Source organism: Pleurodeles waltl, chromosome 3_1 (genome assembly GCF_031143425.1).
Source record: "Pleurodeles waltl isolate 20211129_DDA chromosome 3_1, aPleWal1.hap1.20221129, whole genome shotgun sequence".
Lineage (NCBI taxonomy): Eukaryota > Metazoa > Chordata > Amphibia > Caudata > Salamandridae > Pleurodeles > Pleurodeles waltl.
The window spans coordinates 1,892,148,523-1,892,162,304 of NC_090440.1; positions in this window are offsets into that span (position 1 = coordinate 1,892,148,523).

Here is a 13,782-nt window from a genome sequence, read left to right on the forward strand (position 1 = left end):
ATACGAAAGCCCCTTTCTCAGGTGTTGAATCTTTAATCTTTGAAGAGCACGATAGTGAAGGGGACCTGGAAAGATTGCTTGGATAGAGGAGGAGAGAAGACCTACAACTCGGGCTAGACTTCGGAGGGAAATGAGGGAATTTCGGAGAATTTGCAAAATTTCTGATTTTATGGATTTTATTTTTGACGATGGTAGAAGAAGGGTCGCTGATAGAGAATTGATTTGAAATCCCAGAAATTCTACAATTTGGGAGGGTATAAGAAGGGATTTTTCCCTGTTTATTATGAAACCCAATTGCTCCAACAGAGAGCAAGTCGTTTGTAGGTGGAGTAGGAGAGTCTGAGATGATTGACTTAGGATGAGGATATCGTCTAGATAAATTAATAATCTTATCCCTTGAGCTCTTAGAAAAGCTACCACGGGTTTCATGAGTTTTGTAAAGCACCATGGGGCTGACAATAGACCGAAGGGCAGAGAGGTAAAGTGATACATTTTGTCCAACCACTGGAATTGAAGACATTTTCTGCATTCTGGATGAACAGGAACCACTAAGTAAGCGTCCTGTAGATCCAATCTGACCATCCAGTCGTTCTGGAGGAGAATGTCTCTGAGATGGAGAATTGTTTCCATTTTGAAATGCCGGTATACTACAAACCGGTTGAAATGTTTTAGGTTGATGACTGGACGCATCTTTTTGTTTTTCTTTTGAACAAGAAAAATTGGGCTGATAAAACCCGAAGAAAGGGGAAGAGTGGGCGCAATCGCTTGTTTGCGTAACAGTGTGTCTACCTCTAGGGAAATTAGATGAACCATTTCTGTGGAAAAATGGGGAGGAGGTTGGAAAAAAGTTTGCACCGGAGTAGAATAAAGTTCTATTTTGTAACCTAGAACTGTGTTTAACACCCAAGCATCTGTTGTTATTGCATGCCAATTTGACAGAAAATGGGAAATACGACCTCCTGTCAGGAAAGAATCGACTAGGAGGCTTACCTGTTGGGTTGGCGGCTCTGGAATGTCTGGCTGACCTGGCACGGTATCCTCTGCCATGTTGGGGGTAGAACTGAGGTCTGAAGTCCTGCTGATAGGAGCTGTAATAGCCTCTGGAGCCTTCATTGGTGAATCCGCGGCCGGGAAAGCGACCCCTACCTCTTCCGGCCCTGGCTAAAACCCGATGGTGAAACATTTTTCTCATGGACTGTTGGGCTTTGGTTAATGAGGTGAAAGTAGCAACATATTTGCCGAGGTCCTTTATAAAGGAATCTCCAAAAAGCTGTCCATCTGATTGGAGCTGAGGTTGAACGGTTGCCAAATTTACGAGTTTGGGATCAAGTTTGATAAGTAGGCCTTTACGCCTCTCGTGAATAAAGGAAGAATTTGCATTTCCCAAAAGGCAGAAACAACGTTGAACCCATAAAGATAACTCTTCTGGATCAAGGAAGGAACCGTCTAGTCTGGCTGATTCGACAAGATAAAAAATCCTAGTAAGAGGCCCCGTAATGTCTAAGAGTTTGTCCTGACAAGAGGACCAAGCTTTATCCACGCCCTTGCGCGGGTCCTTGCCTTGTTTGGTGAAGAAAGTCAACATTTGTTCATCAATAGTAGGGGTAATAGTGGCTTTGTTAGATAGTACGGGACGAGGACATTCGGACTTTAATTTAGATCTAGTCTGTTTGTCTAGGGGTGAAAATAGTTTTTGTGCCACATAGCGACCGACATGGTCAGCTGGAAACCACTCAGTAGAATTGGGATGATGAATTTGGGAGGGATCGAACATAGGAAACCCTTCTGAGTCAAAAAGAGAAGGGGTAGCAGAGGTTATTTTTTATTTTTTTGGAGGAGGAATGGAAAAAGACTCCTCATCGTCTTTGTCAGATAAATATGAATCTGAATCTACATCAGGCATATCTTCGTCTGTATCTTGAATAACTGGAGAAATAACAGGGAGAACATTGCGCTCTTTAGATTTTAGTTTTAAAGAAGATTTTGGAGCCATATTGTTATACTCCTTGGCAGGAGCCTTGTGAGGAACCGCGTCCTCTGGCGTACGTGAGATGGTCTCACCTTCCATTTGCGTCCCCATACCTGGCTTTGCTGGCGGATGCGTACTGCTTTCCCCCGCAGTCTGGGCCGATTTGGAAATTAAGTTAGAAAGGTTATTCTCCAAATTTCTTGATAATTTTTGCAATGAGGAAGATACTGCCTGATGAACAGAGCTTCTAATGAAATCACAGAGTTCATGTCTCATCTCTTCCAGTTCAGTGGAAACACCCTGTTCCATAGAGGAAGTGCCAGGTTCCATTATGTCTTAATGTCAATAAAATATTTAAAATAGAAATAGATTTGTATATTCAATTCTGAAAATTAACGAGACCGAAACCGGGGAAAAAACTGAGTCTTTTTGTAAAAAACAGGGAATAGAAGGGTTAATAATATGGCACAAGTCTAAATAAAGCAACTAAAGTTGCTCTGGATAAGAAATAAGAATACTGTCAGAAGCGCTCTGCCTGCGACGTCTCTGCCTCAGGAGCAAACTGAATGACGGTTGCTGCCTGAGGCGAAGGAATGGCTGGAATTTCGAGCGCGCGCGACGCGCGTCTAAACTAAACAAAGCCGACGTCAGAGCTGAAACGCTCAACTCAAAATCCCTCTGAAAGGGAGACCGGAGCAATATAAACACGCGGCAGCTTGCCGTCGGCTGTAAAAGGAAGAATGAATGCCTGGAAAACCGAACGCACGCGACGCGCGCTGAAACGAACAAAAAATAAACTCAGAGCTGACAGACTCAGCTCAAAATAACAGAAAGCTTGTGGACGAGTGGCCAGAGTCACAAATAAACATGCGGCAACTTGCCGTCTAACATAACGAAGGCAATAATACAGTATATTTATAAAATGAACAATATTAAAATATTGAATAATGTAATTAACGTGGGTAAAAGAAAATGCGACTTATCTCGACTGCAGCAGCAAGAAAAGAGGGCTGCTTGCAGTCAAGTGACGTCATAATAGCATATCGTAATAACTATTGGTTCTGTGTGTTCTGAACTACGTTTTTTAATCCCATTGGCTACAGATGTTAAGCCTTATGGGATTTGTAGTTTCTTGACTGCTGCTCATTAAATAAAGCAAGAAAAGAAACGCATAATAGGAGCCTCTGATCTTGCCATAAAATTTATGTTTATTATGGATAGCTCCCCATTTTCCCATGCTGCCACAGAGGAGGAGGAAATGATTAAAGAAAATCTCAATGATTTTATACAGTCTTCAGTGGAAAAAGGAGTCTCTGCTTCTATGGATAAATTATCTAAGACATTACAGAATTCAGTGGTACAATTAATGTCTAAGACGATGCTGGCCCACTCTGCGGGGGAAGGCAGAGAGCATCGAGGAATGTTAAAAAATAAGACAACACTTTTGAACAGTGAGGATTCCTCACACAAGGCGGAGGACGCGGTTCCTCAAAGGCCTCCCTTAAGGGAGGGGATACTTTCTAAAACATCGTCGAAGAAATGCGCTACCAAAACAAAACATGTTACACCAATTGTGATTTAAAAAATTTAGACTCTGATGATGATGAAGCGCATGATAACTACCCGGACTCGGATCTTTCCGATAAAGACAATAGAGACCCCGTCTCTTCTTCTCCTCCTCCGAAGAAAGCAAAAACTAAAACTCTTTTGTGTTCCAAGACAGTTACAGTTTTTGATTCTGAGGGTTAACCCATGTTTGATCCTAATGATATCCAGCACTCGCTCTCTACTGAGTGGTTGCCTGCGGATCATGTGGCAGAATACCTCACTTCAAAGCTCCGCTCTCCCCTTGATAAACAGGTCAGGTCGAAGCTCAGATCGGAGTGTCTGCGTCCCTCCCTTCCTTCAAAGATCACGACTACTCCTGTTATAGACGCCTCCCTCATTACCTTCTTTTCCAAATTTGGAAAGGGCCCTCGAAAGGGGGTTGACAAAGCCTGGTCTACATGCCAGGATAACCTTTTGGATATGGTGGGCCCCCTATCATGAATTTGTGACATGGCGGAAGCAGCTCGTTTGGACAATGCTATCCTGGATCCTGTTGAGTTGTCTTTGTGGGTACAAAGAGCTGTTTGTTTATTGGGGAATGCTAACTGTGCCATAACCCATGAACGTAGGTAAGGGCTATTACTCAAGTTGGACCCTAAGCTTGTCAGTTTGGCAACCTCAGATCCGGGAGTCAAGGCGGAGGGTTGCCTATTTGGAGAATCATTTATTAAAGAACTTAGTAAATACGTGACAACGTTCACCTCTCTGGACAAAGCCCAGCAATCTTTTGAAAAATATATTTTCCAGTTGGGTTTTCTCCAGGGCCGGCAGAGGCAGGAACCGCTTTGCCGGCCAAGCATACAGCAACCAAGGTTTCCGTGGTACCTTCGCCAACACTTAGCAGGAGTTCAAACCTCAGCTTTACCCTCAGAAGAACCGAGGATTCAGGAGCAGAGGCGGCCGGGGCTCCCGTTTCTCTTCCCAACCCAGTAAGTCACCCCTATTCTATTCCGGTGGGTTGGTCGCCTTGCTTTTTTCCTTCCAAAGTGGCAGTCTCTCACAGCAGATCCCTGGGTTTTGAACACAGTTCAGGGCTATACTATAGAGCTTTATTCAGAGCCTTTTCAGGTTCTTCTCCCTCATCCGCCCCAATTCTCATTGGAAATGGAAAACATGATTGCCGTGGAAGTTCAATCTCTTCTCCAAAAGAGTGCAATTGACCCTTGTTCTCTCGATCCTTTGGGGTTTGTCAGTTCAGTTTTTCTAGTTCAGAAGAAAAACAAGAAAATGCGTCCGGTGATCAACTTCAAATCGTTCAACCAATTTGTAGTCTTTCCGTCATTTCAAGATGGAAACCATCCTTCACCTCAGGGACTCGCTCCTTCAAGGCGACTGGATGGTTTGGTTAGATCTCCAGGATGCTTATCTCACCGTACCTATGCATCCAGATTCGAGAAAGTTTTTGCAGTTCCAATGGCACGGTCAAATGTATCACTTTTCGTCCCTTCCGTTCGGTCTGTCTTCCGCCCCTTGGTGTTTCACAAAACTCATGAAACCAGTGGTGGCCTCTCTCAGAGCTCAGGGGGTCAGACTAATTATTTACCTAGATGACAATGTTCTTATGAACCAAAATCATTCAACCCTTCCCCATCATGTTCATCTAACCTCTTCGCTTCTATCCGACGGAGGTTTTATCATCGACAACAAGAAATCTTCCCTGACTCCAGTTCAACAAATAGAATTCTTAGGTCTCCTGGTGGATTCCGTGTCCGCCATTCTTCTTCACCCTTCGGCAAAAATAAAGTCAATCAAATCGGAAATTCTTCAGACCTTACGCAGTTCTCGCCTTTCCATCAGATCTCTAGCAAGAATCGTAGGCCTCCTGTCCTCTTCAATTCAAGCTATCTTCCCAGGCCCTCTACATTATCGAGCTCTCCAAAGGCTAAAGATTCGTCATCTTCAAAAAGGGTTAGCTTATTCGGATTCCGACATCTTAGATCAAGATTTGCGCACAGAATTGCAGTGGTGGATAGACCATTTAGACACTTGGAACAGCAGGACTATCTTTGTGTCAGCCCCCGATCTTGTATTAGAATCAGATGCAAGTCTGCAGGGTTGGGGAGCCCGGTGTGGTCCAATCTCGACTGGGGGCTTATGGTCTCTAGAGGAGTCCAAGTTGCACATAAATTGTTTAGAGATGCTTGCCGGGTCCTTTGCGATCAGAAGTCTTGCAAAAGACAGGGTTTGTTGTTCCGTTCTACTCAGGATGGACAATATTTCAGTGGTTCGTTACATAAACCGCTTAGGAGGAACAAAGTCCAAGCCTTTAGCGGAATTAGCGAAAGGGTTTTGGGAGTTTTGTCTTCAAAACAAAATCTCAGTCCAAGCAGCATACTTACCAGGCAGTTTCAATACGGTGGCAGATTGGCATTCTCGTCATTTTCGAGATTCAAGCGACTGGAAATTCCATCGCGATGTGTTCCAGTCCATCTTCTGCAGATGGGGACCTTTTCGCGTAGATCTCTTTGCGTCCCGCCTCAGTGCGCAACTTCTGCAGTTCTTCAGCTGGTGCCCGGATCTCGCGGCGTTAGCTTTCAATGCTTTTTCTCAGGATTGGTCAGCTTCTCTCAACTACGCTTTCCCTCCTTTCATGTTGATTCCGCGTTTGCTGGCACAGGTTCGTCGCCAAGAGGCGACATTAGTTCTAGTCGCTCCCTTTTGGCAGTCACAAGTGTGGTTCCCTACTCTTCTGGAACTATCAATCGAACCTCCGTTTCTCGACCCTTCCTTCCCAGAGCTTCTTTCCAGTCCCCTCGGTCTTCCTCATCCCCTAATACTAGACAATCTCCTAACCCTGTCAATATGGAAAATCTCAGGGAATCCGACTCTTTCCCATCTCTTTCGGCAGAAGCTTCTAACCTCATTGAGCTTTCCTGGGCTCCTGGAACAAAGAAAGTGTATAAATCAGCTTGGTCTCTCTGGAGTAGCTGGTGTCTGGGAAAACATATTGATCCCGTTACAGCAGATGTAACTTTTGTAGTCAATTTTCTGGCAGCAGAAGCTAGCATAGGCAAAACTAATCGTACTATTAATTCTTATAGGTCTGCTATATCTTCTTCTCACGTTTTCAGCAACGGGAAACCAATTGGAGAACATCCTTTGGTGTGTCGACTATTAAAGGGAGTAACATTTTCTAATCCTCCTAAACCTAAATACAGTTCTTTATGGGATGTAAATGTTGTCTTTAGTTTGTTTTTGTCTTGGCCAGACAATGAGTTCCTACCTTTAAAGAGATTGTCGGGCAAGTTAGCCATGTTGCTGTGCCTTGTTTCGTTTTAAACGTCTTTCGGATGTCAGAGCTCTAGACATTAGTGCACTGTCTTTTACTCCAACAGGTGTTTTATTCAACGTTCACAGACGTACAAAGACGGATCTTTTCTCAGTTTTCTATCCTTATTTTCCAGACCACCCCAAATTATGTGTTGGCCATTGTTTAAAAGTTCATGAACATCAGACAGCCGATTTGAGGACTCCTTCCTCGTCACAACTCCTGATTTCTTTCAGGAAGCCTTACAAACCTGTATCCTCGCCTACTTTAGCGTGTTGGGTCAGATGGATTATGACCCTCGCAGGTATTGATACATCTGCCTTTGGGGCTCATTCTACTAGGGGAGCTATGGCTTCCAAAACCTTTTGGGCTGGCTCCTGACTGGAGGACATTCTCAGATCGGCTGACTGGTCTAATGATAATGTTTTCAGAATGTTTTATTGCAAGCCTGTTCACCATGCTTCTCTAGATGTTGTTGATTTGCTTTGAAATAGCATAATTGTCATAAAATGTAGATTTTCCTAGTAAGTTTACGAAGGAAAGTCTTAATTTTATTAAAGACATGGAGGCGAGTATTATCCCGCCTCTACAAATTCTAATGCTTATTATTTTTGTTCACTCCCAGCAACTTCTGCAGCGACTCCACAATCTTCCTCTTAAGGATCTGAACGCTCTACACCTCGTTTCTGGTGCCACTCCTTCTACGGCATCCGTTTCCAACTTTCAAGATTCCAGAATCCAAGATCCTCCACATTCCATATCGGGACTGTTAATTGTGGTTCAAGAACTTTTGTTGGTGTTCATGGCGTTATGTTTTTGTTGTTCTATTATTCCACCGTTTACTTCTTAAGCTCACACAAGAAAAGAGGGCTGTTCTCAGTCAGGATATGTATTATACGGCTTCGTTGTTGGTGATTGGTGGGTTATTTTGACTGCAGTTTGCTTCCCATTGGCCACCTGTTCATTTCCTCAAGGGAATTGTAGTCCTTGGCTGCAGCTGCTGTTTAATAAAATAAGAAAGGAAGTGCATAATACTCGCCTCCGTGTCTTTAATAAAATTAAGACTTTCCTTCGTAAACTTACTAGGAAAATCTACATTCTACTTGTCTGTATATTTCCTGCAGGAGGAACGGTCTGCGCACAGCCAGAACTTCGCTAGATCTCCACTACTGTGCACTGTATTTTCTTGTTTTTTTTTTATGCTGAACTGCTATTGAACAACTGTTTAATAAAAAGAGTCATTAAAAAAATGACTCTGCCATCCACACCATTACTGTGACTCACTTTAGCTTAAGCTTGGTTAATGATCGAGGCACCACCTGCCGCAGAAACTGCAAAGGCAGACTTCTCCGCCCCTCACCCCGTTTATTGAAGTAGGTATACACTTAAGGCACCCCTGGGTAGCATTATTGACACTGAACACATGCTTGACCGAACCTTTGCAAATGCTCCCAGACTTTTCTCATAAAACCAAATGCATGTTTTATTTCCTTTTACTGAAATCAATTCCTGCTCCAGCCAGACGCCTGCTAAACCATATGTCTAAGGCTGCCCGTTATTCTAGGCCTTACACTATTGTGTCGTGACTTCTGCAGCCAAATGCTTGGAAACTTCCATACAGACTGTCTTGTCCAGAGAGAGAGAGAGAAAGAGAGAGGGCGTATTGGTCGGCACAGTTAGATCAGTCACCAATAATACTAAACAGGGCCACTGGAAATATGTGGCTGTGAGTGGCGAAATAATGCAGCAAGATTTACTAACTTATGTGGTAAAGAAAAGCAAATTATACTGCACTCATTTTCATTAAAATATCTTTTATAGAAAAGTATAATATGTTTCTTATTTACAGTGTACATATCTTAGTAATAGGTACTCTAGGGTACATGACATAGAAAATAAATTAAAAAGAGAAGCAACATATTTGAAATTGTTCCAAAATCTGAGGGCCGGGTTCACAAAGGTAAACTTACACTTTTGTGTAAGCTTACTATTGTTTGCTATTCACAAAAGTGTTTTCCTAGCAGCATCTTTACAACTGCAGAGTTTCAGCACACAAAAGGATCGGACTGTCTTGTATTTTTATATGCAGAGACATGTGAGATCAAGTGAACTCTGAAGTTGCCTTGTAGAAGAAACAGTTTCACTTTCCTTGGAAGAGAGACCTGGTACTGGGCCCTGTTTGTATTTTGGCAATGTGTTCCTTCAGGGTGAGGCTGGTGTCCAAGGGGAATCCGAGTAACTTGAGATTTTGCGAGGTTGGAGTTTGTAGCCATCAAGGTTCATGTCACTGAGCCAGGCTTGTACTGTTCCTTGTTTGTTGTTTTTGGCAAATAAGAGGAATTGTGTTTTGGTTAGGGTGACCTTCTGGTAGGCTCTGGATATCCTGGTCTTGGTGATGTCCAGACAGTGTTTGAACACTGGATCTGAAGCAGAGGAGACTTTCAAGAAGAGTTGTGTGTCATCAGTATTCTAGTAAATCTTGATGTGAGTTGTGCGTAGAACCCCAGGCTGCTCCATGTAGAGGTTAAAGATGACACAGGGAAGAATGAAATCCCGGAAGACCTTGCAGTGAGAGGGATGATTTTGGACTGGGAAGTTTAAATGGTAAAGGTGAACCAGTGAAGGACATTGCCAGTGAATCCCATTTCAGATTCCAGTGTGCATATGAGGGTGGGATGACTGCGCTGAAGGCAGCAGATATTTGCAGCAATATCAGAAGGAACTGGTCATCTGTGTTCAGGACTACATTGTCTACTATGTGTAAAGTAACATTCTCTGTGCTGTAGCATGATCTGAAGCCAAATTGGTAGTCATGCAGGAGATGGTCACCATTGATGTGATCTTGGAGTTAAGCATTGACAGATTTTCAATGGTCTTTACTGTTGAACTTGAGTGATGAGCTGTTAGGTGGCAAGATCATCATGCTTCATGTGAAACAGCTCAAGCCCCATCAGGAAATGTAATTATTTATTTTGCAAACTTGCCACGTATCACCTTTTGGCCACTCCTGCGCTTTCAAAGACATGACAATTAACTCTTCTGGGACAGCTCGAATCTAGTTAGATGCAAGGGTGCCTCTGTATCCAGCATTCTTTGATTAATGCCCCGTGTTAAGCACTACAGTAAAATGCTATTCTCAACAGTTACGTTTTTAGAGGTTTTCTCAGTCATAGTTTGCTTTTGCCTTTGGGGACTGGTTAAGCATGTTACAGTTTAGAACCCTTTACCTCATTGATTGACCACTGTACTCTAACCATTTGAAGAACTGTTGGGTGTCTAGGAAGCAGTGGTTGATCAGGCAGATCTACTGGGGCTGCGATGAAGTGCAGTTTCTTGCGTACCTTTGGCTTTGCTCCATTGCCCTTCTACTTTAGATTTATATTTCATCCTAGACTCGTCCTTGAGCAGCTCAAGGCTGACTGCTGTGTTTTAACATGGTCATGGCTCCAAATGTTTAAACATATCAAGGCAGCATGATTCTAAATCCAGTACTGCCTTTCTTAGAATGCATTGTGGTATATCCAAGTGAATCACATAATTTAGGAATGCGTTTGAAGCAACGAAAGAATTGTTCAGAGTCTACAGAGTTGCACATTATCACTCCTTAGCACATCAGTGATTTGAGATGTAGACATGAAATTTGTGTGAAAATGGTTTTTGAAGTTCTTGATTGAATAGTGTTGTAGGTGCAGGCCACAGGTTAGTGGGTCAGATGATAAGGAGCGTAGTAAGATATCTTCGCCCACCAGGACTAGCATTTCAGATTTATTTTTTTCTTAGACATAGGGCCATTTCTGTCATCCAGAGATAGATGTGGTCAGGATCATCCTCCAGAGGGATTTGCATATAATATCACAACTAATTCATAAGCCAAAATTACATTTTAGCTGTACTCAAATAATTTGCTTATTAAAGGCAATCCTGTAACTACTGAAGTCAGTGCTGTGCCGAGTGCTCAGCAACATGATAATGAAAAATGTGTGTGAGACAAACCATGTGAGAGAGTTAGGTCACCATTTACCAGAAGCTGCACAGCAGCTTGTGACCCTCTAGGGTAAAAGATAGACACCTCAATTCGTGCCAGGAGCCATTCAAAACCTGAACAGGAGCTTTAAAAGTAATTTCAAAAGTTTTGAAAAAGGACAGTTATTGGCTAAGGAGAGTGTTGGTGTGATTTTTTACTAAGATGACTTCAGTTCTCTGTAGGATGATTAATATGGTTCTGTAAGGTTGAAGTGGGTGAGTTCTGGTGTTGAAGGTGGCCATTTTGAACAGTATTTTGATGATGGTTTGTTTGGGTGGGACAGGAAATCTCCTTAACTGATTTAGGTACTGCATAAAGCATATGATGGGTCTGACTAAAACAATTAATACTTTCTGACCTGGCCATTCTATTAGCTTTTAAGGCCACAAACAGTCTGAATTGTCACACTTGTAGCGGTGAGATGGTTAGTAGTTGTGAAGGTACTGTGATGGCAGCGCTGGCAGTGGCAATGGAAGGTGCAAGCTGCGGTGACCTTCGGACGAGGGCACTATCACTTATATTTTTCACAAATTGGTCTGCACTCATTGGGAAGTTTACTGATATTGTGGAGCCAAGTGCAGATATGTTGAGCATTTTCAAAAATAGTGGTAAGTATATCTATAAAGAAACCAAGCACTTTAAGGCGGAGTTTCTGGGAATCTTTTGGTTGATGGTTTTCAGAGATGTGATGCAAAGTCTGGTTTTGAAGGGTCATTGATGAAATTTCTTTGCTATAGACATTCCTCAAATGAAGTATTCTTTTCATGTGTTCATAACTTTATTATGTTAAGTGATGAGTGTTTTGCAGTGTTGCAGTACTTTCCTAGTGGGGGATTTTATCCAGATTAAGTCCACCTTTACCATTTTGCTTCAATAAAGTAATGGAGCTGGAGAACCAGTTATTTGTTTCCTATCCCTGGTTGTCTTGAGGAGAGAATGAGAGGGCGTGTGATCACCTTTGAATTTCAGAATGCACAATGGAGTGGTTCATTGCTTATGATGTCCTGCTGTTACATTGCCGGATGTATCTTCATGTGGAGGCAAACGTAGTGTTTTGCCATCAAGTGTAGTGTGTTGTTCTGTGGATCGAGAGTTACTGTTTCTTTTTTCAATAGGCTTGGTTGGGTGATTTTGCTTGTGAATGCTTTGCAATCAATTGATGATTGAATCACTAACATTTTCTGTGCTCTGTCTGGAAGGCGTTGTTATCTGGTGTCAGTTTTAAAGATATTGGGCCAGATTTACAAGGTCCTAGGGCCACCTTGCGCCACATTAGGGTCATTTTTTTATGCTAATGTGGCTCAATGAGGCAAAAACCACAATGTTATATTTGCATGCATTGCGCCACCATGTAACCCCTTGTGCCACATTACGCCTGTGCCAGGCATAACGTACGCAAGGGACGTGTTCTGGCGTTAGGAGGACCGCAAAAATGGCACAATAAAATCTACAAGATTTCATTGCACCATTTTTGGCATCATTTTTAACGTCTTCTCAAAGCAGGCGTTAAAAGGGCTGCACCCATTGAAGTCAATGGGCCTCCTTGCACTTTGCTGCACTAGCGTCAAAATGTTTGACGCTAGTTCAACAAAGCGCCACAATAGTGTAAAAATATTGATGCTATTAGCCCAACGTGCACCGTGGTGCACCATAATGTAAATATGGCGCACCCATGGTGTCGTTAAGTGGCTGTGGGGGGGCGCAAGAAATCTGGCGCATCAGTAGTGATTTGCCAGATTCTTGTAAATCTGGGCCATTGTGTAGAATTTTGGCATGTCTAAGCATCCACTGATGTTGTGGTTAGTGACTTGCTAATCCATTGTTGAGAAGATTATATGGCAAAGAGTAGACATTTTGGAGTTCAGTCTTGTAGGAGGCTCAAAAAACTGCTGAACATGTTTAAGGAATCATTGCACTATCATGTTTATTAATTCTTCAAATCAGATGTAGCTTTCTTAACACTGTATGAAAACATGGCACACAAGAAATATTCAATAAAAATGTAAACCATTTTCAGGTTAAACTAATATTACGGTTGGAAAACTTAGTTTTAGTGGGCATTTATATGTAATACCATAAGAAACCAGCTGAAACATTTAAATGTAATGTAGTAAGGAAAATTGGTACTTATACTTAGTGTTGAAAGGCCCTCACACAAAACTGATAATTCTCCGATTTGCTCCAGAAAAAATAGGTGTATTCCTCATTATTTGCATATGGCACACGTTGTAATTTGTTCTTCGGGGCCACCCTTAACCTGAAAGTGCAGGAAACAAGCACCAAACGTTTGCTCGGTGGGCTGGTGGAGGCACGGTTTCACTGCTGGTGAAGGCCCTTTTAATTGGTGGGGTTCGGGCTAGCTGCATTTCCTGTCAGCAGCACTATTGATTGTATTTTTGTTTTGTTCCTGTCTCCTGCCGGGTCGCCAACAGTGATTGCTGAGGTGTGGGGTGGCGGCCTGCTCTTGCTTGGCTCAGAGACTCCAGTACACATATCATAAAGACTCGTCAAAATTGAAACAAAACAGTGAGTAGCAATATTTCGAATTCATAGATTCTAATAAAGGCCGAAACATTCACACCTTCACCACCACTAACCTGAAGACCATGCTATTAGTGAAACAAGAGTAAAGTCTGCCCTCTATACATGCCCTACGGTGTTACTATAAATAGAATTACATTATGGTATTCTGCATTTGTGCAGTGCACACCCCAAACTGATGTGTTTAAAGGGATGTATGATGGAACAACGAATGCTTTTACCATGCATGCCCTTACAATGATTTTTCGTTGTAAAAGCAAGCCTAGTGAAGGCATGTGTGGAACGGCATGCGTGGTTTTCGTATGCCATCCCCCTCACCCGCCCTATAAATAAAACTACCCTAATAGCCCCCTCCCACCTTGAGTCCTAAAA